The 27,684-nt window shown below is 47.8% G+C and overlaps 1 pseudogene; it reads right to left on the reverse strand.

Moving 5' to 3' along the window:
• Window positions 1-702: 702 nt before the first annotated feature.
• LOC101141889 (putative T-complex protein 10A homolog) lies at window positions 703-27,684 on the reverse strand (annotated as a pseudogene).

Consider the following 27,684-nt stretch of genomic DNA (forward strand, 5'->3'; position numbering starts at 1 on the left):
TATAATCAGATTGTACATCTAATAAGAAGCCTTCGGGAGATTGTTAAGAACTAAAAGTAAATTCTGGCTTTTTGCAAATCAGTATGAAGTGTTGTTTTAATAAGCTTGTACTGATTTCCAGTATCACAGAATGTATATTCCACGAAGGGCTTCCCGCTGAATGCACACACTGAATTAATCCTATTTGGATGACAGATTTTACACCCATCACTATTGGAGAGTGTACTGCAGATGATATTTAATGAAAACTTCCAGTCAGGCAGGTGATCTGATGCCTGAGCACGGCTTCCTGATAAAATTGCATGTTTGTTTCTTCCCCGATCTCCCACAGATAATGAGAAGTGCATTTTTTGAGTACAGCTGTGTATCGTTTTGTTTGCTTCAGTGACAATTCTTAGTATAAGCTGATTCAAAACAATCAAAGCAATAGGCAAGTCCATTCTTTCAGCCAAATGCAAAGTAGCTTTTTAATAACGGATTTGTTTTGCCAGTTATGCCTGACAAACAGCCTTGCATTGCTTTAGCATTCATCTGAAAAGAAAAGGCCTCCATCCACTGTAATTGTAGTAGAATTCCTTTTTTTTCCTTCAAAGCCAGATAGCACATGCTTCTTGAGTCACTTTAAATAGCATTACCAAATATTGAGGACTACAATGATGCATGCACAATTTTAAGGTTAAAATAATCCCTGGCCCTAAAATATGGTATTGTATTTCATAAAAACATGAGTACATAATGGAAAAAAATTAACTATGCATCTTCTTATAAGATTTTCAAGAAATTATATCTTTCCAAAATCATGTTGGGGGCATCTACATTTCAGTATAAAAATTAGGTGAATTGGCATTTTGTATTTCTAGGTGGCCTGCAAAACAACAAAAGAAGTAAGTAACTGGTTATCATTTTTATATTGGGATTTAAGAAATCTCGAGTTTCAGGAGGCGACATGCTCCCTGGGCTGCGAGAGGCCATAATAACTGCACTATTGGAGCCCTGACTCGGACGCCCCTTGGGTGTCCTTGTAGTGACTAGAATTGTCTCCCTCTTGTCCCAGCGAGGACAGGGGTGTCAGTGACCAGAGGGGAACAGGCCAGGCTGAGCTTCTATAATTCTGGAGGAATGAGCCGTGCCTGGGGTGGGCCACACAGGGAAGAGGGGCTCAGCACTTTGTGAATCAGCTGGTCCAAGGACACTTGCTCTGCAGAGACCTCCTGGGTCCATCACAAGGCAGAAATGGCCCCTGTGATGATCAAAGAGGGTGCAGCCTTGCTGGGGGCACTGAAAATCGTTCTTTTGTGAGCCTCCTGTTCTCTGACGGGTGCTGCTCTAACCAAGTTTCCTAAATAGAGGAGAGAATGTCTTTTCCTTTGCAATTTCTAGATGACTTGGGTAGTCCTAAAGTTTTGGTGGCTCTCCAAGATCATTTAGGGCAGCTAATATGTTATTAGTTTTTGTCTGTTTTAGGAAAAATCTGCAATTGGCATTTCCCATGTGATGCTGCGTGTTGAGGGCTCATCTGCTTCTCATCCAGGATGACATTTCCAGCTTCATCTTTGATCTTAACCCTCCCGGAGGCATACTTGGTTTCCTGACAGCCGCTGCAATACACAGTCTTGACGGTGCCATCCGGGTACTCCCTCCTCTTGAACTGGGCTGTGTGGATTTCTTTCTGCCCGTTGCTGAGCACAATGGTTTTGTCGCCGTTCCTGAGAGGAGAAAATCATGGTAAGGCGGCCTGCGCCAGGGCCAATGCTGCCAGGGTGGAGGCCAGTGGGGGTTGGGGGAGCACAGAATAATGCCCCCACCGGGGTCTGGAGCCCTCCTTCCAAATCTCATTAGATGAGGGTGCAGAAGGCCACGGGCAGGGGCAGGAAAGGTGCACGGGGGGCTCAGGGAATCGGCAGAAACTCGGTGTGGGTGAGAGAGGGCAGGTGGGGAGGGCCAGGAGGCGGGGCGGGAGGTCGGCCGCGTCTGCTCACCTGCAGGCTGAAGCCTGTGCTGACAGCTGGCTCTGATGGTGAGAGGGACGGCAGGGTTGACACAGGGAGTGACAGAGACACACATTGAATCGTTTCAGAAAAGTGGCCCGGGAGGTGACAGGGAAGGTTCTGACTGCTGTGAGGAAGCTGGGGGAGTCTATTGTAATGGCCCAAGGGAGAAATGGTGAGAGCAGGAGACCTCAGACCTCAGAGAAAGGGCGGAGGCGGGGCAGCGAGGAGACACAGCCCACAGCGCTCCGTGTTCACTTTGATATCAGGAAAGACATGGAAGGTCTAAAACAACTTCCCACACTCTCCCTCGGGCAGCTGAGTGGATCTTTACTTTCTGCACAAACTAGCATTGAAATAGCAGCTCTGATGAGCTCTTCCTTGGTGTGCCTTAAACATTTGCTTGCACATGTTCTGCAATAGACTCGGGCTTCTAGACTAGTGGTCTGAGGTGAGCGCTGAAGACTGGAGTGATTTTTACGGTTATAATTCAAACGAAGCTAATGTTGGTGAAGTAAATACCTAAAAGTCCATTTGAAACCCACAGTCTGTAGAAAGGGATTCAAATCAAGGCCGTAAGACAAAACTTCTAGAGTCAATGGCATTATTTTCTTTTTTTTATACAAGCACTTAAATGTTTGCAAAAATCTAAATTAATATAAAGAAATTATTAAATACACAAACAAAAACTGGGGATGTTTCGAATTCGCATTGTCTGACTTTACTGACCTTTCCACCCTTACGATTGTCCCATCAGGAAATAAGGTCTCTTCCTGTCCATCCTTGAGATGTTTCACCGTCCCGTCGGGAAACACGATTTCTTTGGAGCCATTGGGGTAGAATTTTTCTGCAGAATGCAGTTTTTCAGTGTATGTTACATTGACTCTGTTTAGAAACATGTTCTATCCAAATAATCTATAAAATATTCATGAGATTTACAGAGAGTATTTTCTTTCCTTTCCTTTTCTTTTTTTTTTTTTTGAGACAGAGTCTCACTCTGTCGCCCAGGCTGGAGTGCAGTGGCAAGATCTCGGCTCACTGCAAGCTCCGCCTCCCGGGTTCACGCCATTCTCCTGCCTCAGCCTCCCGAGTAGCTGGGACTACAGGCGCCTGCCACCAGGCCCGGCTAATGTTTTGTATTTTTAGTAGAGACGGGGTTTCCCCCTGTGTTAGCCAGGCTGGTCGTGATCTCTCTACCTCGTGATCCGCCCGCCAACGCCTCCCAAAGTGCTGGGATTACAGGCGTGAGCTACAGAGAGTATTTTCTAATCATCTGGCTTTATAACTAGGATTGCCAGGTATAATACAAAATGGCCAGTGAGGTTTGAATTTTAGATAAATGATGAATAATTTATTTTTATTATTATTATTTTTTTGAGACAGAGTCTCACTCTGTTGCCCAGGCTGGAGTGCAATGGCATGATCTCGGCTCACTGCAACCTCCACCTCCCCAGTTCAAGCGATTCTCCTGCCTCAGCCTCCTGAGTAGCTGGAATTACAGGCATTCGCCACCACACCTGGCTAATTTTTGTATTTTTAGTAGAGACAGGGTTTCACCATGTTTGCCAGGCTGCTCTCAGACTCCTGACTTCAGATGATCTGCCTGCTTCGGCCTCCCAGGGTGCTGGGATTACAGGCGTGAGCCACTACACCTGGCCAAATGATGAATAATTTTTAACATAAGTATATTTCAAATAGTACATGGAACATACTTTTATACCAAAAATTACTGTTGTTTATCTGATATTTCAAATTCAGTGAGGGACTTGAATCTTTATTTGTTAAATCTGGCAATCCTACTTATAATAAAAGTTTAAGGACTTCAATACTGTATGAAAATACTCAAGAAGAAAAACTGTGTGAACATCTGAGAGCACATTTGCTGTGTTTCACTGTTTCAACCAGGTTGTAAACAACATACACATCTATCATTGCAAATTCACTAAATTTATATTTCTAAACCAGGACACTTGTGTCACTTAGCTGCTTAAATCTACTTTGTGGTGACTGCTCTACTATGGGCTGAATGCTGTGTCCTCCCCAAATTCGTATGTTGAAACCTAATCCCCAAAGCAATGGTGTTGGGAGATGAGACCTTTGGGCTGTGACGTGGTCATGAGGGTGGGGCCCCGTGAATGGGATTAGCACCTTTACTAAAGGGACCCCAGAGAGCTGTCTCGCCCCTTCCACCATGTGAAGCTGCAATGAGAAGATGCCGTCTGTGAACCAGGCAGCAGCCCTCACCAGACAGTGAAGCTGCTGGCACCTTCGTTATGGACTTCCAGCCCCAACACCGTTGTTGACAAGCCAGCCAGTCTACGGCACTTTGCTATGGCAGCCTGAACAGGATAAGGCACACTCCATAAAGAACCGGTATTCAACATGCATTTTTGTACTTGCTCTTATCATTTTTTTACACTTGAACATCTTGCTCTAGGCAGAATGATCTTGGTCTCATTAAGACACAAAATTTAGATTCTCCCAAGTTTGCTCAAGTGATCTTCCTGGCTGAAAGTTTCCTTTCCCTCCCATACGTTGTCTGACTCCCTGAGTCCCTATGTTTGAGGTCAAATCTCCATTATTAACCCCACAGTCGGTGCCCTGTGCTTCTGAATGCTTTTGACTCTTGCTATGGTAAACATTCAACTTGACATTTTCATATTGATTTGCAGTTTTCAGCTGGATAATAAATTGTAGGAAAGAGCCATAATTCACCCTCTATGGTATCCTCCAGGGATGAATAACAGTGATTTTCACCTTGTACTGGAGACAGAACCCTTGGACGCTGAGGAACTCGCTGTGGAGCCTGCTGAAATACTGCTGCACTGCGTCTATTTCATTACAGGAACAGGAAGGTGATTACAGTGCCTGCATGTGGGGTACATTCACAGCTGCTTGATGTGTTTGTGAAAAAAAGAAAAGCTGCCGAATTAAACTTAATTGATGAGTTTTCATTTGTTCTTTTTTTCATTGAGATGGAGTCTCTGTTGTCCAGGCTGGAGTGCAGTAGTGTGATCTCAGCTCATTGCAGCCTCCACCTCCAAGGTTCAAGCGATTCTCCTGCCTCAGCCTCCTGAGTAGCTTGGATTACAGGCATTCGCCACCACACCTGGCTAATTTTTGTATTTTTAGTAGAGACAGGGTTTCACCATGTGAGCAAGGCTGGTCTCGATCTCCTGACTTCAAGTAATTTGTCCACCTCGGCCTCCCAAAGTGCTGGGATTACAAGCATGAGCCACCACGCACGGCCTCCATTTGTTCCTTTAATATCCATTTGCTTCTTTTTCATTTGTATTGTCCACTGTTAGCAGTTTCTGGCAGATAAGGGGCAGCACACACACACACACTGTGTGTGTGTCTGTCTCTCTCTGTGTGTGTGTGTGTATGTGTGTATTTAGAGACAAGGCCTCGCTCTGTCACCCAGGCTGGAGTGCAATGGTGTGATCATGGCTCACTGCAGCCTCAGACTCAGAGCTCAAGTGATCCTCCTGCCTCAGCCTCCCAAGTCTTATAGCTAGGACTATAAGAGCATGCCACGATGCCCAGCTAATATTTTATTTTTTTGTAGGAATAGGGTCTTGGTATGTTTCCCAGGTGCTCTCTAACTCCTGGCCTCAAGAGACCCTCCCACTGTGGCCTCCCAAAGCACCAGGATAACTAGTGTGAGCACCATGCCCAGCCCACAAACTGTATTTAAGAAAAATGAATACAGTGAAGAATCTGACAACTGAGGAAAAATTCTACCCCTTAAAATAATTTTTAGCACAAAATGGTAAAAGATTGTTTTCCGGTTGTATATTAATGGAACACCCTGCAGAAACTGGGGGCTCTTCTTTGGGTCAACAGCTGAGAGCAACTGAATTCACTCCCTGCCTGGTACATATCAATGCCTGACTCTTGGCTGATTTGTATGAATGTATAAGAAACATGCATGTGACACACAATTGCACCTGTAAAATGGAAGGAGTGGGAAAAATGGGACTTCCGTTTCACTCTGTTCTTGAAATACCAGCCATAGGCAGAACTGTTGAACGTATGATAAATATATCCAAGAACAGTAACAGAACTTAGAATTCCTGCTGGAAAATTAACTGATCAGAGACCTTCTACATGGACCAGCTGAGAGTCAAAGTTTTAGGTCTTTTAAACAAAAATAAAATACAGACCTATAAATACTTGTCTTTTTCAGAAGACTGGCGTTAATATTAATCAATCGCTCAGCGTGGCCTTTGCAAACTAGCAAGTGTAATTTTTCTTTGTCGAATGTTTGCTGGAGGTCACTCAAGAAAACAAATGCTCTAGTGCCCACTTTGCTGCTATGTGCCCAGTCAGAGCCTAAATGACAGCTTGTGAAGGCAAACATTCTAACAAGACACACAGCTGCACTGGCTGAAATATTAGGACAAAAAGAAAAAGGGTGGGAGCCAGGAATTCATAGGACAATGTGAGTCTCAGCAGCTTCAAGGGCCCATCTGGAGGTCCGTTGTGTCACGGAGGAGCAGATGCCCCACAGCGGCCTTGATTCTGCCCTGGCAATGGGGCAGATCAGACATCCCAGCCACACATCCACTACAAATACCGAGGAATGCTCAAGCAAATCACAAAATCCCTGGGAAATGAGCACCCAAGTTCATGGAAGGGGCTACAAATCCCAGAGGGTGCTGGAACGCAGACTCGAACCTGACCTGCGGCTGCCCTGGTGACCTCTGCAGTCTCCAGGAGGTTTGGCCCTTAGTCGCTCTGCTGGGATAGGATGAAGGGCTTTGTCTGGGAATTGGAACTGCATCCATGCTTAAAGAGGACACTCGCTGAAGGCTAGAGCCCCAAGGAAAGAGGGAACTAGAAAATATCTCCCTGTCGGCAGATGGAGAGCACCAAGGAGTGTTGCTGTCTCTCTCTGAGCTCTTTCCAAAGAATGTGTCACTACAGGGTGACCCTCATTTACCCTTAGCAATTGCAGTTCTGCTACCTGTACCTGGGACACCTTAAACTAAGAAGCTAACGTGAAGTGATCCCAGGCTGGCCGTGCCCTGGGACACCTGGCAGAAGCAAACACAAAGCTTTCTGGATACTATCTCCCAGACTGGGCCCCATAGGATCGCCACCAACACAGGCTGCCAGCACAAACATAAAATAGGTGAGGAAGTGCAACACCATGAGGAAGTGCCAGAAGTATTGGAAGCAGAGACAAGCTAGCAGCAGCCAGTGTCACGCGGAGCTCCGACACGGCAAGCGTGGTGCTACCAGAAACTGATGACAAGGCAAATGTTTGTAGAATATTTTAAAAATTAAAGTGGGAAATTAAAAATGAAAGAGAAAAAAATTCTTGGTGGATTTGAAAAAGAACAAATAAAATCAATATAGTCTTCAAAATTAAAGCTAAAATGATGTATTAAATAGCACATAATACTCAGCTGAAGAGAAAACTGAGGAAATAGATAAATAATTTACCCAGATGATAACAAGAAAATATAATATGTGAAGAGGGAAAGACGCTAGAATGAGGTGGTGTCATGCAGCTATAATTGGATGTGGAGGAAAGGTAAGATAGATAAAGATAATAGCTGTGAATTTCCCTGAACTTGATAGGGATCCCAGATAAATTATAGGACACCCAGTTAAATCTGAATTTTCACATAAACTACAAATGACTTTTTAGTGTAAGTATGTCCCACATACTGCATGGTAGAAAAAATCATTTATTATTCACCTGAAATTCAAATTCAACTGGGCATCCTGCATTTTTATTTGCTAAATCTGGCAACCATAGCTTCTGAAAGACACAGTGATTATATTTAAGATGCACAACAGGCTGGCTGCGGTGGCTCACACCTGTAATTCCAGCACTTTTGGAGGCTGAGGCGGGCGGATCACGAGATCAGGAGATCAAGACCATCCTGGCTAACATGGTGAAACTCCGTCTCTACTAAAAATACAAAAAATTAACTAGGCATGGTGGCATACACCTGTAGTCCCAGCTACCTGGGAGGCTGAGGCAGGAGAATCACTTGAACTGGGGAGGCAGAAGTTGCAGCGAGCTGAGATCACGCCACTGCACTCCAGCCTGGGCAACAGAGCGAGACTCCGTCTCAAAAAAAAAAAAAAAAAGCACAACAAATCCCCAATACAATGAACAAAATTAAATCCATAACTAGACATCTCATAATGTAACTGGAGACAGAAGAGTTCTTAAATGCAGCAAGTAAAAAAAAAAAATCACGTTCGAAGGAAGAAATTAGTCCACCATCAGATCCTCCAGCAGGCACCGTGTGGGAGTGGAATAAAGTCCTCAACACGCTCAGAAAAATCACTGTCATTCCATTGCTCAAGACTCTCCAATGGCTTCTCCACAATGGTCTACACGGCCTGGTCCCAGCACTTCGACCTCATCTCCTGTACCCCTGCCACATCGGCCTCCTTGCTCTTCCTCAGACACACCACACACTTTTCACGGCTCTTTCTCACTCTAGAATGTTCTTCCTGACACGCACACAGCTCCCTCTCTCACATCACTCATGGCTCCCTAAAATATCCCCCTCAGTGAGGCTCTCAACAGCCTACAGATGGCCCCCTAGGGCAGCAGCCCAGCACTCTCCGTCTCTGCTTCCTACCCTCTTGTTTTTCTCTCTAGCTTTTCATAGAGACTGATATTTTATATTGATTTTTATTTTTACCTGATTACTTTATGCTTCCCTCCAATAAAATGTCATGAAATAAGAACTTTTCACAAATTTGCTCACTGCTGGATCCCTAGCCCTAAAACAATGCCTGCCACAGGGTGGCCATGTAATAGCTATGGGATGAGGGGTCAGAAGGTGCATCAGGACGAACGACCACTCATGAACAAGGCAAAACAAAGGACATTTTCAGATGAGCCAAAAGGGCTGATTGCCCCCGTCTCCTCATGCTCATCAAGTAGAAGGAAATTGTGCCAAGAAGAAAGGCCCGAAATACAAGAAAGAAGAATCCCAAATTCTGCATAAATTTAAAAAGTTTAAAGTAAACACTGGTTACATAAACACCACGGTAATAATCATAACTAATACTGAGGGTGAAAATCAAGTTAGAGTAAAAATCCTGGCAGAAGCCAACACAATGGCATGAAAGATTGGGGAGGAGAATTCGAACTAAAAGACTCTTGATTTGGTTGTAGAGGACAGAAAGGACACTGATACATTTTCTGTTTATGCAGTAAAACCTCAGGTTAAAAGGAAAGTTATTTTCAGATTGTATATTTTTCTTAATGTCTGTTTCTTATAAGATCGTATTTAAAGGTAAAGATTTAAAAATAGCAAAAGAAGGAATAGAAACAGATATACCAGGCATATATTTACTAACTAAAAGAAATTACAAATAAATATTAGTAAATTCATAACCAAACTAGGGTTTTTTTGGTTTTTTTTTTTTTTTTTTTTTTTTTTTGAGATGGAGTCTTGCTATGCATCCAGGCTGGAATGTAGTGATATGGGATCACTGCAACCTCTGCCTCCTGGGTTCAAGCGATTGTCCAACCTCAGCCTCCTGAGAAGCTGGGATTACAGGTGCCCGCCACTGCATCCGGCTAATTTTTGTATTTTTAGTAGAGACAGAGTTTCACCATGTTGGCCAGGCTGATCTCGAACTCCTGACCTCAGGTGATCCGCCCACCTCGGCCTCTCAAAGTGCTGGGATTGCAGGTGTGAGTCACCGTGCCTGGCCCAAACTGGGATATTTTTAACACAGTTCTCTCATTATCTAATGCAGTGGTCCCCAACCTTTTTGGCACTAGGGACCAGTTTTGTGGAAGACAATTTTTCCACGGACTGGCATGGGTGTGGGTTGTGGGAAGGTTGGATGATTCCACTGCACTAAATTTACTGTGCACTTTATTTCTATTATTATTACATCATAATGAAATAATTATGCAACTCACCACAATGTAGAACAAGTAGGAGCCCTGAGGTTTTTTTTTTTGAGATGAAGTCTCGCACTGTAACCCGGGCTGGAGTGCAATGGCACGATCTTGGCTCACTGCAACCTCCGCCTCCCAGGTTCAAGTGATTATCCTGCCTCAGCCTCCCGAGTAGCTAAGATTACAGGCGCCTGCCACCACACCTGGCTAATTTTTGTATTTTTTGTTTTTTTAGAAGAGATGGGGTTTCACTATGTTGGCCAGGCTGGTCTCAAACTCCTCACCTTATGATCGGCCTGCCTTGGGCTCCCAAAGTGCTGGGATTACAGGCGTGAGCCACTGTGTCTGGCTGCCCTGAGCTTTTTTTCCTGCAACTAGAGGGTCTCATCTGGGGGTGACGGGAGACAGTGACAGATCATCAGGCATTAGATTCTCACAAGGAGCACGCATCCTAGATCCCTTGCGTGCGCAGTTCACAGTAGGGTTTGTGCTCCTGTGAGGATCAAATGCTGCCACTGATCTGAAGGCGGCGGAGCTCAGGTATAATGGATCCATGGGGAGTGGCTGTAAATACAGATAAAGTTTCCCTGGCTTGCCCTCCGCTCACCTCCTGCTGTGCAGCCCAGTTCCCAAGAGACCCAGGGGTTACCCAGAGGATGGCATTTTAGAGTCCAGGTGAGACTTCAGAAAAGAATGTGGTGGCTTTTAGGACAATGAGCTGACCGGGCTGTGCGAATAAGTAACGCCCATTTATCTCGGTTGTTACTCGAGCCATGTAGCCAGGCCCACCTGAAAAGCTGAAACACAAGCCCCTGACTAAGGTCTGACGGCGTTTACAGAGGCATCCAGACCTGGGTGCACTTACACACCCGCACAGAAGCCACGGGCTCACAGCTCTTGGATAAGAACCAGGAAAACATGCATTAAGCAGGGTAAGCCCCAAATTATCTGGACAGCTGCTGCTGTGGGGAACTTGCCTACAGGGCTCAGGTATCTGCTAACCTGCAAGTCTTCACACCTCTACACACTCACATGCAAAGGCACCTACCCACGCGGGTTCCTGGTGATGTCACTCACCTGTCTGCTTGTTAGGAAACTGCACAACTTCCAAACCATCAGGGTAGGTCGTGTGCATTGTCTGAGCATTTGCATGATAGTAAATCTGTAAGCACCAGAAACACCTCGTTGGGAGGTAGTCTATGTTATCATTTTGAACCTGGATTTAATCTAGTAAAGTCCTTCCTGCAGGTGGGTAAAAGCACCATCCCAGCAGGTGGGAGTGGGCTGACCTTGTCCATGGGCACCCTCCACAGCAAGGGGGCATGTGGGGAGGGCTTGTCACCCAAGCCCAAAAGTCAAGACACTGTGGCTCTAGGCTCGTGGGAGAGAGGACTGGACCGAGGTGGAGTTCCCAGGCCTTCACCTGGTGGGCTCTGAGCTAGAGTTTGCTGGGCCTGGCAGCCTTGGGGGCCTGCAGGAGGTCCAGGTCCAGCATAGTGAATATGAGTGGGGAGCCCTAAGACCCAAACCCCACAGCTCGTAGACCAAGGGTCTCCCAGCAGCTCCAAACAACAGAAACACTCCCCGGGTTGTGCCTCTTGAATTGTCACGTTACTGTGAAGTTTCCCATCATGGTGACCCCCTCTGGTTTCCAATAAAGTGGGGAAAAGAAGAGGGGAAGGAGCTGCTTTGGAAGAGGACAGTCATCCGGGAGGGGAGGGGACATTCCTTATGGTCAAGCGAGCCTTGACTATAAGTAGGGAAGGGGGAATTATTAAAAAATTAAGGGTCCAGAACTAGAAAACTGTGGGATGTACATGTTTATTTTGAAGTGGGACCACGGACAGGCATCCACTCTCTCCTGAGCTCTGGGACCGCAGCGTGTCACTGCATGTCTGCCATCTATCATGGCAAGAGCATCACTGCCCGTCAAAGAAAGGCTGAGAGAAGGCAGGAGAGAATAGGAGAGGTGACTTATTTAGAAAAATCGTGACACTGAAGTCGAAGGGAGTATTTCCCTCCAATTATTTTAAAGGCATTTTTCTCACATGGGGGAAATTTGTCCAAATGTCAGAAGAAAGCCACAAATGCTCAATTCTGCATCATCCCAGTAATCATCAAGTCCAAGCTCAGGCTCCTCGCTGGGGTCAGGGTTCCCTTTGGAGACCAGAGAGGTCTGAGGGGAACAGAGGTGCTGTCAGGAGACCTGGGGAGGTGCACACTCGCTGGCCTGCAGTGGCCATTCCCTCTGACCACGCAGAAGGTCAGAACAGGAGGACGTCCTTCCAAGGCCTGTGCCAGGCCCTGTTCTCTCCCACTGATTCATCCTTACCGCATCAATTCTTATATTGCCACACTCTGCCTCCCTACACCCCCACATTTGGCTAAGAAACAGCTATTTCCTACTCCAAAGTGATGGAAACCTAGACCTCACAATGAAAGGCTGGGGCAGGCTATGAGATCAGTGTCACAGATTCCTCCACTGGGCAGTGGCGTAACACAGGCCACCGTCTAAAGGGGGTCATCCAAACTCTTTGTTTGCATTTCCCTGCAAAAAAAGGGAGCATGCAAGTTAGTTCAGGTCGGTGGAAGAGCACGTGGTGGGCACACCACGCCTGTGTCCACACTCGGGGCTTCTAACATCCACCCTCAGAAAGGGTCAAGAGGCTTAGCTGGGATAAAATCACAGAGCCACAAGTAGGCGCCTCTCATTAAAGCAAGTAACACAAAAAACAGAGGCGCGCTCTGCAGTCTTTCAGAACTCCTGCACCCTGTGCCTCTACATTTGTACCCAAAGCTTGGCTCACAACAGGGAAACTGATCATTCTAAAGAAGGAAATGTTTAGAATACAATTTGGTAATGTGTGGGTTCTAAGAGACTATTCTCAATGCACTACAAACCCTGCCCTGACCTCCCTTATCTCACCTTATTTACAATCGGTTTTGGAAATTACCCAAATTTTCTTAAGTTAGAATCAAGTTATACCCTGAATTATCCGGACAAAAACATTGCCGCCCTGGAGACCTTGCCTAGACGACCTCCAGGTTGCTCAGCATCTGTGTTTTCCATACATGATCCCTAGACACACAGAGACGTAGTTTGAACCAGGGGGTGACAGCATCCTCACAGCTCCTCAGCATCAAGTGGGCCCCCAGCTACTGTGATCTGTGGCTTTCTTCCACAGACACATCATCAGCTTTTACCAGTGATGATCGTCATGGTAACAGCAGCTGTCAGCTGCTGAGTACTTGATGGGTGCCAAGCAATATATGCATGGCATAACTTTGGTCCTTATAATAACCTAATGGGGCTTTCCCAGCCTCAGAACTATTGACAATTTGGGCAGGATAATTCTGTGGGGTTGGGGGGCTGTCCTGGGCATTGGGATGTTTAGCAGCACCCCCGGGCCCCACTATCTAGATGCCAGCAGCACCCCCACCACCCCCAGTTGTGACAACCAAATATGTCTCCAGACATTGCAAATGTCCTCAAGGCAGGGGGAATAATTGCCCAAAGTTGAGAACCAGACCTGGGAATATTTCCTGATTTTTTTGATGCAGAAATTCAGGCTTGATGAGATGAATTAATTGGCTGGTGTTGGCACAGCTGGTCTGGCAGAGCTGCGAGTCAGCCGAGCCCGTGAACCCCAAGCCCGTGCTTTCTGCTCCACCTGCGAGGTGGCTGCCGGGCACAGTGCCTCCTCCTGGCTGTAAAAACTGTCTCCCTGGATCTCACCTCCAGCTTGTACCAGGGATTAGCTCCTGACTCTGCCTAACTTTGTTGCAATACTAATGCTAGTTCTATTATCAATGCACATGTACTAAGTGTTTACCACTGTGTTTCTAGAGAGTTCTGCAGAAGAGACATTATTTAATGGACTATGTTACTTAACTTTCATAACCATCTTTTGAGTTAAGTCCTAATTATCAGCCACATTTTGCAGAGGCTTAGAAAAGCTGAAAACAATGACTGAACTCAGAGCCAGGAGGGGTGCTGGTGCACTCTTGTGTCACCGCGCACATCGGAGGGTCTTGACAACAGGATCTCTCTTGCCTGAGCGCACCGAGGAAGCAGAACAGCCTGGCTCATAGACAGCCTCGCCCGCCTCCACAGCCTGTGCTCTGCCCGTCCCCCCCACCCATCCTGAACACCCAGAGGAAAGGGTGTACAGATGTGCAAAATCCTTCCTAATAACAGAGTTAGTTTTGATTTCTTTTAAAAAAAGACAGATCTTTAAAAAAAAAAAAAGATCCATTATACACACCACTCTCTGATCGGGTTTGATCTTCTTCACGTCGCCGTTAGAGAACCAGATGATGGTCGTCTTCTTATCCATGCTCGGCTCCTTCTGGCTGGCCTCGGGGAAGGTGGTGATGGCACAACCTTCACTCAGTGCCTGTTCTGCCTTTATGGAGACACAAAAGCTCCAAGACGAAAAATGATGTAAAGCATGATTATTGTGGTTTCATTATTTTTTCTTCAATCCAGAATTGTTACATGATTATCACCTACATGGCATTCTCGACACTGGCTGTGATATTTCCCCGAAAATTGTACTGACTGAGTAGATCAGGTCCAAATTCCCATCCCTGAATGTGGTTATCAGTAATGAATAAGTGCTATGATCTGTCCCACCAACATCCGTCTTTCATAAGCTCGTGTCGCACAGTGGCCTTCAGTCTAGATCTTCCACGGCCGCTGACTTGGTGAGTTTAGAGTCCTGGGCCATGGGAATTGTGGTAATTACTACGTAAAAATTACTCCTGGAACCTTTTTCTTTCCTTTTCGTCCCATTCTCCTGACCTCTACACTCCTACGGCCCATCCCAAAGATGTGTTGATTTTAATTAACTATCAGCAAATATTATATAACCTCATGTGCATAATGCTGCACAAGGAATGTAGAAAGAATATCCTTGTCTTCACACTGAAAATATTACTCATGTAAAGATTAGCAAAAGAAAATATCTGAGAGAAATAATCTCAAGATCTGGGGAGTTAAGAGAAGTGCATGTGAAAATTCCAAATGGCAAAATGTGTTTTTGTTATTTATGTCACACCGTCCCTCTTAACCATAGCTCAGAAATATAGGTGTTAATTCAGCTGAGAAAATACAAAGAGAATAAAAGCGAATGCTGGGCTTCTTAGAACTGTCTTCAACCATCCACCAAACAAACCTTGACGGTGTGCGCCACCTGCTGGCCGGGACAACAGCCTCCTGTTTGATGGGGTTTGAACCAAGATGACTCCACCGACTCCCGAGCCAACTCGGTGAATGAAGCAGGGCTGTGTTCAGTTCTGTATCTGAAGATGAACTTTTAACCAACACTAACAACTGCGGCAACGTTTAAAGAATCAATTACTCTCAGAAGTAATAAAGCACAAATAATATTTTAAATGTTCCACATGAAAAGAATCATACAATCTATTTTGGAGTTTATATTATTAAAAGAAAGAAAACACAAAAAAGGAAAGAACTTTGGCATATCCAATGCAAGATACACAAGAAGTAGACGCAAGATGAGTCACGAGAAGAGGAAAGTGCTGAAGACCTGGGAGGTAGGGCGGGGGAGCCAGGGAGCCAGGGACGTGGGGGCAGGCAGAGGTGGGTGACCGCTGGTTGTGGGGAGAAAGGAAGGATCGCGCTAGCAGAGGGCACAGCGCGTTACCTAGCTCTTGTGTCCTCATCTTTGTGGTTTCATGAGCTTGAGCGATTGGCTCCTCCATGCACTTAGCCAAGGAGGAGCATCACTTATGTCTCATGGACCTGCCTATGGGGATGGCAAGGTCAGGTGCTCAAATGGTGTGGGTTTCCTTCTCCCCTGACAAACCACTACAACCACTACACTAAAGACAAAAGCATTTCAGTGAATTCAAACTGTTACTGCAAGTAGCATTCCCTGTTGTTCATTTATCCAAATGCTTTATTCACTTGCAAGACATAAATTCGCTTTTACTGAGGCAGAGTTCCCTCAGCAAAGCTAGCCTGAGGCCGACTCCCAGTTTCTAACAGGCCAGCAAGAGGCGCGAGATGAACGAACTGTTGAGCTGAAGAAGCAGCGATGATGTGCTGCCCCAGGCAGGACTGGGTCTCCTCGGAGCTCACAAAACACTGTAGCTGCAGCCGCAGCCGGTGCCTCTTCCGACCCCTTCCTGAGTCAATGCCGACCACCGCCACCTTGATGCCTCCTTCCGGAACTGAGCTCTCCTCAAGGGCTAAAATGTGGTGGCTGGAAGATACTTGAGGCTATAGTTTTGGGGGTTTTTTTAAAGTATTTAAAACAAATCTTCCCCCTGAAAAGCCTATTGCTTTATCTACTGGGAATAAACTGGCAGTCAACAATGCTAGAAATGCCTGGCCTCCAGGTCAGGGCCCCATGGCCTGTCTGGAGGGAGCGGTGTGCAGAGCTCCTGGAAATTCACTGGGGAAACCGGACCGCCGGCAGTCATCTGCCTTGCCATTTGGATGTCGTTTTTCTTCCTGTACTTCCTCCTTTTTCATCTTAGTGTCCATGGCCTGTGCTATTTCCAGGGAAGATGGTGGGTTTACAGGAAGATTCTGCAGAAAGAGCATAATCCTAATCTCCCGTGGTCTCCATGAACACTGCAGTATGAGGTGGGAGAAATGCACCTTGCCCTGGCATTTTGCAGCCTCTGCCTCTAAGTCGGTGGGCACGGCTGAGCCCCAGACACTCAGCACCAGGACTTTGGACCATGTTTTGTGTTTTATTAAAGTGCTTATCTCCCACTTGTATGTTTGGTCTGGAGTCAGGGTGGCCACAATGACAACTGCCACATTTAACACCTGATACAAACACCACACAGAGACACCACCTGCCATGGCTGCTGAACTGCTTCTCAATGTAGATCATTAGCCCAGAGGCTTCCAGGTGAACTCATTAGCTGGATCCCCAAACAAAATAAAATCCCAAGAAAAATATTCCCACTCGTCCCCCCACTGAAGATGTCGGAGAGGGCAGAACAGAATGTGGGCTTTTCACAGGAGAACAGAAAATAAGCGGGACCCGTGTTCTGAGACTTCTCCGCCAGGTGCCTAGTTTTACATCATACGTAAGTTCACAGCCTGAATTTCCTGCTGTAGAGAAAATAATTTCATTTTATGGAAATTTTTTGTAAAATATAGCATGTTACAAGTGGGCCCCTAGCTAGGGCTTAGAAGTATGTTTGCTATTCTTGCCTTCGAGTCTATTAATGTCAACTGAGAACTGTAAATCAAAATGATAAAAAATGAAACTCTGACTAGGGGAACTCTTAAGTCATAAAAAACATTAATCTTGTTTGACTATGTGCTAAATGCAACCAACTGAAATCTATAAAAAAAAGTCTCTGTTTCAAAGGCTGAACTTCAGGAAATAAAGAGACATTTGGAATCATCTTAATTTTCTGTTGTTGTTGAGAAGATGGGAAGATGTAACCATCTCGTGACACCCGCTCCGAATCTCACTTCCCCAGGACGAAAAGGTCACCTTCTCAGGTCTCCCTGAGGGGAACCGGGTGGGCTGCCCTCACAGAAGCCACTCAGCCACCTACCTGCTGCTCTGCACTGTCTGGGGAAGAAGTGGCGAATTCGTCAGCTTGAACGCGGCTGAGAAATCCGCCTTCAGAACTCCCTAAGACTGATGAGCTTCTGTCTAAAAAGCAAAAAGTTAAATTTAAAGGGACAGAGCATATACATTGTGGAAATATCATTATCCTACTGCGATTGCTAAATCCAATTGAAGTGAATGGATGCACAGGTTCTCTCTTGTTCATGAGATCACTATACACATGTCAGGTCAGTTCAACAAGTGATCCTGTAAGGAACATTAATTCTTTCATGAATACACTCAGTCAGTATTTCTTGGGCGTCACTCTCTCTCGAGTATTCTGATGGATCAGGAGATTCACGGATGGAAAGGCACTGCCTGGGCCCTGAAGCTGCTCATGGTTCTGCAGGAGGCAGACACAGGAGAGAAAGGCCGGATCACTGCACCACTGGCTTATGGGACCTACGAAGGGACAGGGGCTGTGGTGAAGGAGCATCACAGGCTTCCAGGAGAGCCCGGGATCGGGGGGGCTTCCCCAGGATGGCGTCACTGTCAGCTGAGATGATGCCTGGAGGTTGCGGAGGTGCTAGCAGGTGTGTGGTAGACAAGGCCTCCAGTTCTGCCCAGCACCAGCAAGTAAACTGAAGTCTCATCTGGGGGCCTGAAGGGGAGGGGGCAGCAGGAACAAGGCGGCCAGGCTGGTGCTGACCTGACGGCAAGGGCTTCCCCACCCCGCAGAGGGGCGCAGAGGGGACTGTGAGGACACGCAGGGCCTGGGGTGGTCTGAAGCAGATGATGGCACCGGCCTTACCTACGAAGCTCCCCACAGAGGCCATGAAGCAGCCTGGGGGGCAGGAGGCCCAGGGAGCGGACCCAGGAGGAAGACAGTGTCGGGTTCAGCCCTGCAGGGCCACACAAGCCTGGGCCGAGGATGGGAAGGAGTCCAGGTGCCAGGCAGCCCAGGGCGAGTGGTGCCCACAGGGTTGGGCTATGCTGTGCATAAGGACCACACCTGAGGCTTGGCCACCACTTGGCCCCTGTTTCTTTACCGAGATAGGTTCCTGGGGGGTTGTGAAGCTGCTATGGTCATTTTCTGGCAGCAACGTGAGGAAGGAGTTCTTTCCTGACTCACCTAGGGGCACTCTTGGCTCTTCCCGGTGGGACCCCCAATGCAGAAAGCACCCACAGCTGCATGGACAGAGCTGGGGCTCAGGAAAGAGGCCGGGCAGGTGCCCGATGAGAGGGCGCTCCATCAGCGTGGCAGCAACGCCATGGGCGGGCAAACGGAGAAAAGGAAACAAAGCCCCCGAGTCCGCCCAGGCCCAGCCAGACGCCTTCAGCTGGGAGTGTGCTCAGGGGGAAGCGGCCGGTAGGATTCGGAATCTCCAGCCACGGCCCCTGGAGACCGGCACGTGGGCTGTGTGTGGGGTGGAGGGCCAGGGGTGTCGGCAAGACTCCCAGGTGAGGACCCAACCAGGGAATGGGACGAAAGTGGTCAGAAATTAGGCAGCTCCATGAAGGACATGTCCTTGCCGTAGTAAGATGTTCTGCTCACGCGTATCCACAAGAAAGCCCCGCACTTTACAGGAAGCATGGAAACAGTTAGGAGCCCCCGACCCTGCTCACCAGCTCCTCCGGCTGCTGCCGTCTGCTCCTGCAGCGTGGCGGCCTGGGAAGGCTGCGCTGGTGATTTTCTGCCACTGGAGTTTTGCGGACTTCGGGAAGATGGATGCATAACCTGGGGCAACGACAGCCAGAAGCCCCCCTTGTCACAAGGTCCCTGCAGCCGGCAATGCCTCGAGACCAAAGGCTGGGAGCACGAAGCCATCTTCAGCCATCCACAATTTCCAGCAAGACCCCAGGGCTCACCCAACAGCCCTGAGCTCAGCACTACAAGGTAGATCAATTCTTTTAAAGACTCTGCAGAAATATACCAATTACGGAGCTCGGGAAAGTAATTGATTTTTAAAACCCAATTCAAATTGTTTGCTTTTTTAGCATTAAAGACATGTCTGAAGAAATGTAAGGTTTTATCTATAGAAACATAATTAGGTTAATAAACAATTATGCTAATTATTTATTTAAAATTAATTAATTAATTAGTAAAATTTATTAATAAATTAATAAAGTTTTTATGTATAAATAAATAAATAAAGTTTTTATTTATAAATAAATAAATAACATAATTAGGTTAATACTAGGTCTATTTCGAATAACAAATTGAGTACTCTTATTAGACCTAACTGGAACTTCATCTGAATCTGAATTTTCCATGCGGCCAGTGTAGCGTGACCCAGGTTTCCGAGGTCACCTTTCCGTCTTCAGACACCCCCCCGTCTTTCTGCACCGGGAGTCGGCCTTCCAGTGGGTGCTGGACTTCTGTCTTGACGTCTCCCGGGAGGACTCTTCTCTCTATCTTCCTGTGGTCGTGTTTTCCCCGAGTTAATTCTTTCTGTCTTTAAACTCATTGGCTGAAAATAAATGTGGTTGCATTAGTAACCATCATATTATTTTAAAATGTTGAGCAACACATCACACCAGCTACCACAGAATCTAGAGGATTCTACCCCCGCTTCCTACAGAAGGACACACGAGGCATCCACGCTCTCATTCCCCATTTTACAGCCACGCTCTTGAGGAATTCAGGGACGGTATGGCCGACACTGTAGAATAAAGTCAACAGTGAAATAAAGTACTTGAAACTCAATTCAAAAATGCATAATGAAAATAATGTTCTACCTTTTCTGCTGTTTAAAAATTCAGGCTTTGGAGGCGTGGATAAGCCACCCATTCAGTTATCTATTTACTCGTACATGGCCCGGCTCACGTGTGATTAACTCAGGTCAATGAAGAAGCGTGAGAGAAGTCCGCGTCTCACAGGAGGCTGGACCTATGCAGTCCGTCCTGGGACTTTCGATGTTTTGTACTCATAGGATCTGAAAGGACTATTTTCCTACTTGTGACAAATGCTCAGAGTAGATTTCTGATCTTCCTTCAGGGAATAAAGTGTTATCTGCTCAGCAGTTGCTTTGGGAAAGAAGCGAGGGGATAAATCATCTTCAGGAGTTGGGGGGCAGTCTTCTCCATCCACATCGACCCAGTATCAGTTGCTGGCTGAGGACTCACGAGATTTGCCTCCCGAGTGTGAGGGTGACACAAAGCTGGGATGGGAAGAGACACACTGGCCAGCAGAATGTTCTAAAGAGGAGCTAATTTTAACAAGGAAAAATGTGTTGGAGACAAAATAACATCCTGCACCGTGGCCCCCAAGCAAGCGGCACAGCCCCCGTTCAGACGAGTCCACGCTGACAAGCAGCAGGTGCAAGACCACAGTGCAGAAGCAGAGAGCGTAGGAGGCTGTGAGCCCCCAGACGCAGGGGCCATGGCGCGTGGCAAGAGCGCCACGCATATCACCTCCGTGGGTGGCACCCACGGAAACAAAGCCCCCGAGTCCACTCGGCCCCAGCCAGACACTTGCTGCCGTGAGTGCGCTCAGAGGGAAGCAGCTGGGAGGACTTGGAATCTGCCCTACAGCAGGAAGTGCTGTGGTCTAGGATCTTGTTTGAAAGGCATGCACCCGTGTCCTTGGAAAAACGCAGGACTCCAGGGAGCACCACACTCCCCCAGGGAGGTGAAACTGTGTGGTGAGGAGCTGATGGGATGTGTGTGTTTGGGTACAGAAGCTCTGCTGCTCTTTATAGACGATAAGCATGAAGGGTCACCTTTGGAGGAGCAAAGTGGTTAGATGACGATCTTTGTCCCAGGAGAGTGGCACTCTGACTCTTGCGGCCAGCGTATTTGGGCGTTGTCTCTTCATCAGCTGACAGAGGTGAAATTTTTCCAAAAGCGGTTCCAATACCTAAAAGACAAAATGCAGGGAAAATGTTCATATTTTCAAAGGTAAGATAAATTCAAATTTTAATACAATCCAAAATAATTGGAATGTCCTAGAAAAAATTAGGGTACAAGGTGGAGGGACTTGGCCTGGGTTTTTCCCCTAACATGTTGATAAGAACAGAAACCCTCACCCAACTTTTGTGAAGGAAGCTTTGTGGAGCCCATGTTTGCTTTGTGTTTCTTATTGTGGTTCCTTGTTTCAAAATGATCACAGGATCCCAAAGGCTACAGAGTGATCAATACCCAACATATCTTCCTTCAGGCTCATGTGTCTTCAACGGGGAATGTGGAACAGTGGAGGAAAATGTGATGCTCCTTCTAGTGTTGTCTCTACAACTTGTCTAAGATTCGAAATGCAAATTCCCAACTTCCCCTGTTATCAGCAGACTGACCTGGAACAGCGTGATCCTTCAGGTGGGAGGACGTGTGTCAGGTCTGGAATGTTTAATTATTCCCCGCTCTCCCCTCTGAGGAGGAGGAGGGAGTGAGAAGGGGAGAGGGTTGCTATGAACGAACCCTTAATACCAGATCCAGAGTGGCTCACCCACACAGCCGTGCCCGCGTTCCGAGGGTGCTCATGCCTCAGCCTTTTAGATACTCAGTCCCTAAAACTGCGACTACACACAGATACACCTACGCGAATTTCAAGTGTGGAATTCACATATCCCGTCCTTTCTTCAAATCAGGTATGCTCTTGTGAGCATAGATCCTCTTCCTATAAATAGCCCCATGGTGATCAGTACAATGCACAGAATCAAAAAAAAATTTGGAATTTCCCCAAGCTCTAACCTCGAAAGAAGAGAACGATGGAAGCTGTAGGGAGTGTGAAGACTGGACGAGACTTCATTGGCTCTTGGGGTTACTGTTATGGTAACATTTCAACCAACATACAATGACCCAAATGGGGCAGTAGATACTATTTTTTAGGAACTGGCATACGGTATGTGCAGGGAAAAATCCCTGTGGGTCTCGTGGGTTCTCCTCACAGAAGGTGGACAATCCCGGCCAGTATTTGTGGCAATTTCTCCCTCTCTATCTCTGACGGAGGAACAGCCTGCCCGGCTTCCGCTCTTCCTTCTACAGAAGGACTGGGCGCTTTGCTGTGCTGAGAGGCTAAACCCGCTTTCTTTCTGAGGCAGCAGAAGCCATCTCCATGGAAACAAAGCTCTCGCAGAGCTCCCGAAGACTGGGAATAACTTCCAAGATCGCCCGTAATTTCTTGTAGAGGAATTTGTGGCTGTTCTTGCCATGCTGGGAGAACCGACCACAGAGCAGCCTCCTCTGGCTCCACAGAGCAGGCACCTCTGTGGGTGCCTCTGTGTGTGTGTGCATGTGTGTGTGCGTGTGTGTGCGCGCGTGTGTGTTGTAATCACTGTGTCATATCGGAAACATTCTAAGTCCTGGAAGTACCGATTTAAAAGTTCACACAATAAGTGAAGACAGGAAATGTTGGTACTTTTCATAACCCACTGAGAAATATCCCCACTTACATTTGGAGGGTGTTCATGTGGTTCCGTGTGTCCTGAGCTGTACGTATAATTTTAATGATTCAAGTTGTTTAGATCCATGTGCGGGAAACAGAACCCAGACAAGGCAGTGATAACACTGGCCACGTTCACACTCTCTTAGGCTCGGTCTTTGAGCCATGTGATCAAACTTGAAAGCTCAGTGTTCTGTAAAGGCAGGTGGGTGCTGGGAGGCACCGACTACTTCAGCATGAGAATGCTGGTTCTTCCTTTGGGATAGAGCAGGGCAGTGATATGGGACGGGCGCAGGAAAGTCCTGGGTAGAGAAGGGCAGGTCCCTGGCTAGGGCTCCACTCCCGGACCTGTGCCCAGGGACCTAGGCATTTCTGCTTTCGTGCCCAAATGTAGCATTTCCAAGACCACCCTGGCCCGCCACACTCCCATCTTGTGCCTGTGAAGACCCCGAGACCCTAGTGGGCAGAGACACAAGTGGCTGGCATCGAGAGGAACACACTGGCAGACACCAGCAAGCCATTGACTGGTGGAATGACAGGGAGATTGATCAGGGCGGTCAGAGGAGAGCCCGGCCGCTGGGCTGCCCACCTCCAGGTGAAAACCACCTTCCCACTCCATCTCGGTTCTGGCTCCCCCGTCTGCTGAGAGCTACCATCACACATGAAAAAACCTTGCACCCATCCTCCAAGCCCACGTGTGATCTGATTTTTCAGGTACACCGAGGCAGGAACCCAGGATACAGAAAGCCCTCTGTCCTAGTGATGTGCAGAGGGTCTAACTGAGCTGATCAACACAAGCTGCTTACAGAGAGCTAAACTGAAAGAACGCCCTGTAACACACGCCCACTGGGGCTTCAGCTGTAAACATTCACCCCTAGACACTGCCGTGGGGTTGGAGCTGCACAGCCTGCCCGTCTCTACGCTCCCCTAGAGGTTTGAGCTGTGGGACACTGAGGAAGCGAGCTGCACCCCCATCACATACCCTGCGAGGGCGACAAGGGAACTTTTCCCGTTTCAACAGGTCTCTATCGCCTTCTACACAGCTGTCCTAGAAGATGAACAGAAGGACACCGGGCCACTGAGCTGGCTCTGGAGTCACCCTGGGTTCAAATCCCAGCTCCGCATTCTCCAACCCATGGCCATAATGGAGTTAGTAATAGGATCCATTTTCATAGGGTCATCGTAGAGAGTAAGACGGTAAAGCTCCCCTACCTAGCCCATGTAAAGTCCACAGTAAGGGTTTGCTGCCGTTGTCCTGAGACATCATGGGATGTCTTAGAATTCTAGAAGTGAGACGTGCAGCCTGGAGGCGGCTGTGCTTCTGTCTGCTGGAGCACCAGGTGAGAGGCCTGATGTATCCAGTTCTTTAATCTTTACCTGTGGGAAACGGAGCTGATGGAAAGATAGCAAGCCCTCCCACCACCTGGAACGTGAGAGATACCACGTCACCCAGCAACAAAGCCCACATCTTTACGGGGACGCTATTTTTACACAATGCAAATGGTACAAAAACACAAATGCGCCTTTGGTACCGGAGTGTGTGATTCTCGCCCCGCGTGTGGGGACGCTGCAGGTTTCTTCCCGGCTTCCCACTGCTGCTGCTGCAGACCTCACAGCTCTTCTCGGAGCTCCCGGTTCTGCTTCCTCAAGGCATCCATATGACTCTGGAGTTTTCTGTGAACATCAGCCCACAGCGACTGCTGTCTCCCGAGCTCTTGGTGGAGTCTCGTGATCTGCTGCTGTAATGGCTGTCATTGGGAAGAGAACACCAGAAAACCTCTCAGACGCCCAACCGGCACATTCATCTGCAAAATACTCAAGCCCCCTCTGATGTGAGACCAACACTCTTTCCGGACAAAAGGACACCTGATGAGAAAAACAGGACTACTGCAGCCTTTTTCTTTATTTCTTTTCTTTCTTTCTTTCTTTCTTTTTCTTTTTTTGAGGCAGGGTCTCACTCTGTCACCCAGGCTGGAGTACAGTGGCATGATCTCAGCTCACTGAAGCTTCAACTTGATGAGCTTAAGTGATCCTCCTGCCTCAGCCTCTGATGTAGCTGGGACTACAGGCGTGCACCACCACACTTGGCTAATTTTGGTATTTTTAGTAGTGATGGGGTTTCACCGTGTTGCCCAGACTTGTCCCAAACTCCTGGGCTCAAGTGATCCACCTGCCTCGGCCTCCCAAAGTGCTGCGATTACAGGTATAAGCTACCATGCCTGGCTATAGCTTTATTCTTATTGAGTACTGTTTATTATGAGTTAGTCTACATGATATAACCAGATATAGATGGTCAGTGAATTATCATTCTTTGTTAAAACACTACTACAGCAATAAGAGGCTGGCATTCTTTTTCCTTCTTTTTTTTTTTTTTTTTGAGACAGGGTCCTGCTCTGTCAACCAGGCTGGAGTGCAGTGGCACAATTTCAGCTCAATGCAACCTCCACTTCCCAGGTTCAAGCAATTCTGGTGCCTCAGCATCCCAAGTAGCTGGGATTACAAGTGCACGCCACCATGCCTGGCTAATTTTTGAATTTTTAGTAGAGACGAGGGTTTGCCATGTTGGCCAGGCTGGTCTCAAACACCGGGTGGCATGGATGTGTGGTCAACAGTTTAAAAATTATGGAAGCCACTGCATTTTCAACCTGACATGTTAGCCTTCCCGTGGCATCCTTCATTGGACCGTAGAGCCTCCAGCCTTGCTCTGAGAATAAGTGGGATCGTGATAGAGGTACAGCTCTTCACTGCATGGCTCTGGCCACAGGGACCCATGGCACTTTCATGAGAGCAAGCACTGTCCAACAGGGTCTGGTGAGGAAGGAGCTAAAAATCAGGAAGCTTGCTGGGATGATGTGAGGAAAGGATAAAAATCAGGAAGCTTGCTGGGATGATGTGAGGCATGTCAACCTTCTGATTTTCGTTAATGAAGTTTTTAAAGTCTGGTGTCTTCTCCTGGATTAGAGGAGAAAAGCTGGAATGTTAATATTTTCTTTAACTCCCCATCCTGCCTCCCATCCACCAAGAGAGAAGGTTGCAGAGGGGAAAAGAACCACGTGCCCCTCTGAGAGGAAGTTCAGCATCAGCGTCCCAGGGTGGCGCATTCCTACAGGGGTCTGGCGAGGGAAAGTCCAATGACAGGCCACAGGGACAGGAATCAGGGTCCCGCCTGGTGGGACTAACTCTGTCCCCACAGAGGTCAGCTCACCAGCATCTCCCCGGCATTGCCGTCCTCCCTGGGGACCTCGGCTGCTGCAGGTGTCTTCTCCATGGCAGCCCCAGCTCCCGGGCACGGGTCCTCTGGGTGGGTGCCCTCCTTGGGCTCCCCAGCCTCAAGCTGACCCTCCAGCATCCTGGTTGGGAAGGGAAGAGCTATGGCAATGCCTGAATGCAGCCCCCTACCCCGTCAGTGTGGGCTGAAGGCCCCAGCCTCAACCTAAGGGCCAGCAGGAACCACAGCCTCTCTTCTCCCCCGGGGTCCTGTACACATTCCCAAGCCCGAAGCTGACCAGGTGAAAGGACACCACAGAGGGAGGGACTGAGAGGTCCACAACTGGCTCTCCACCATCCTCCATGGAAAACACTTCAGCTCCTAGAAGATCAGCCTGACACCTTACACACTGTCACCATCCACAGACGGAGGGACTGAGCGGTCCACACCAGGCTCTCACCATCCTCCATGGAAAACACTTCAGTTTCTAGAAGAAGATCAGCCTGACACCTAACACACTGTCACCATCCACAGACGGAGGGACTGAGTGGTCCACACCAGGCTCTCACCATCCTCCATGGAAAACACTTCAGTTTCTAGAAGAAGATCAGCCCGACACCTAACACATTCTCACCATCCACAGACGGAAGGACTGAGCGGTCCACACCTGGCTGTCCATCATCCTCCGTGGAAAATGCTTTAGATCCTAGAAGATCAGCCTGACACCGAATGCACTCTGATCATCCAGAGAAGGATGTGAGCGGGGTGTGAGCCGGTGTGAGTGGGATGTGAGTGGGGTGTGAGCGGGTGTGAGGGGAATGTGAATGGGTGTCAGCAGATGTGAGCAGGATGGTCTCGGGGTGTGAGTGGAATGTGTGTGGATGGTCGCGTGCGGCCCTGAGGGAACTCTTAGCCCTTTAATCAGCACCACTGGATCAACACCCACTTGGAGGGGCACAGGCAGACCCCACACTGTGTTGAGTCTGAGTCTTGAACCATCAGGATGACATTTGTGAATTCATGGTGAAGACGTGGAGAGGAAACACCATTTTATAGGTACAGCATTTATGCCAGTTTTAGGAAGCTCACAGCAATCAGAAAACTAAAACAAAAGAGAAAACGCAAAGCTTCCTGCAAGCCTGCAGGGTCCTCTCTGAAAGCCGCTCCCAACCCTGCCTCACCCTCTCGGTTTTAGGAAGCGAATGGCCCCCAACGAAACCCCAACTGTTTATTCATAAACTTCTCACTGTATACAAACCTGAGAATGAACAGTTTAACCACAGTGATTGGAGAAATGCTGTTTAAAAGAGAGTCTCCTGATGGAGGCAAATCAAAGGTCAAGAGCAAGACCTACCAGTAACCGGATCCCTGGCTGTTCCTTCCCCGCGGGGATTGGGACAGTTTCTGTGGAAGTGGGCAAGGGTCCGAGGTCCTCACAGCCCTGAGAAAGCTTCTTCTTTCCTGCTCCTCTGAGGGGATACCCCAGTGTCCTCGGCCCCACCAAACTCATGACCCCCTTAGTCTGGGGAAGACCCCTTCTCTCAGCCCCACTACCAGATCTCGTCACCTCACCTGGTCCCTGCCAGTCACTTCTGCCGGGACCGGATCATCTGGGCCGTGTCCCCAGCTGTCCCCAAGCCCTCCTGCTTCATCTCCAGAGACCAGGGAGCAGC

The sequence above is a fragment of the Gorilla gorilla genome, chromosome 5, assembly GCF_029281585.2.
Source record: "Gorilla gorilla gorilla isolate KB3781 chromosome 5, NHGRI_mGorGor1-v2.1_pri, whole genome shotgun sequence".
NCBI classification, from domain to species: domain Eukaryota; kingdom Metazoa; phylum Chordata; class Mammalia; order Primates; family Hominidae; genus Gorilla; species Gorilla gorilla.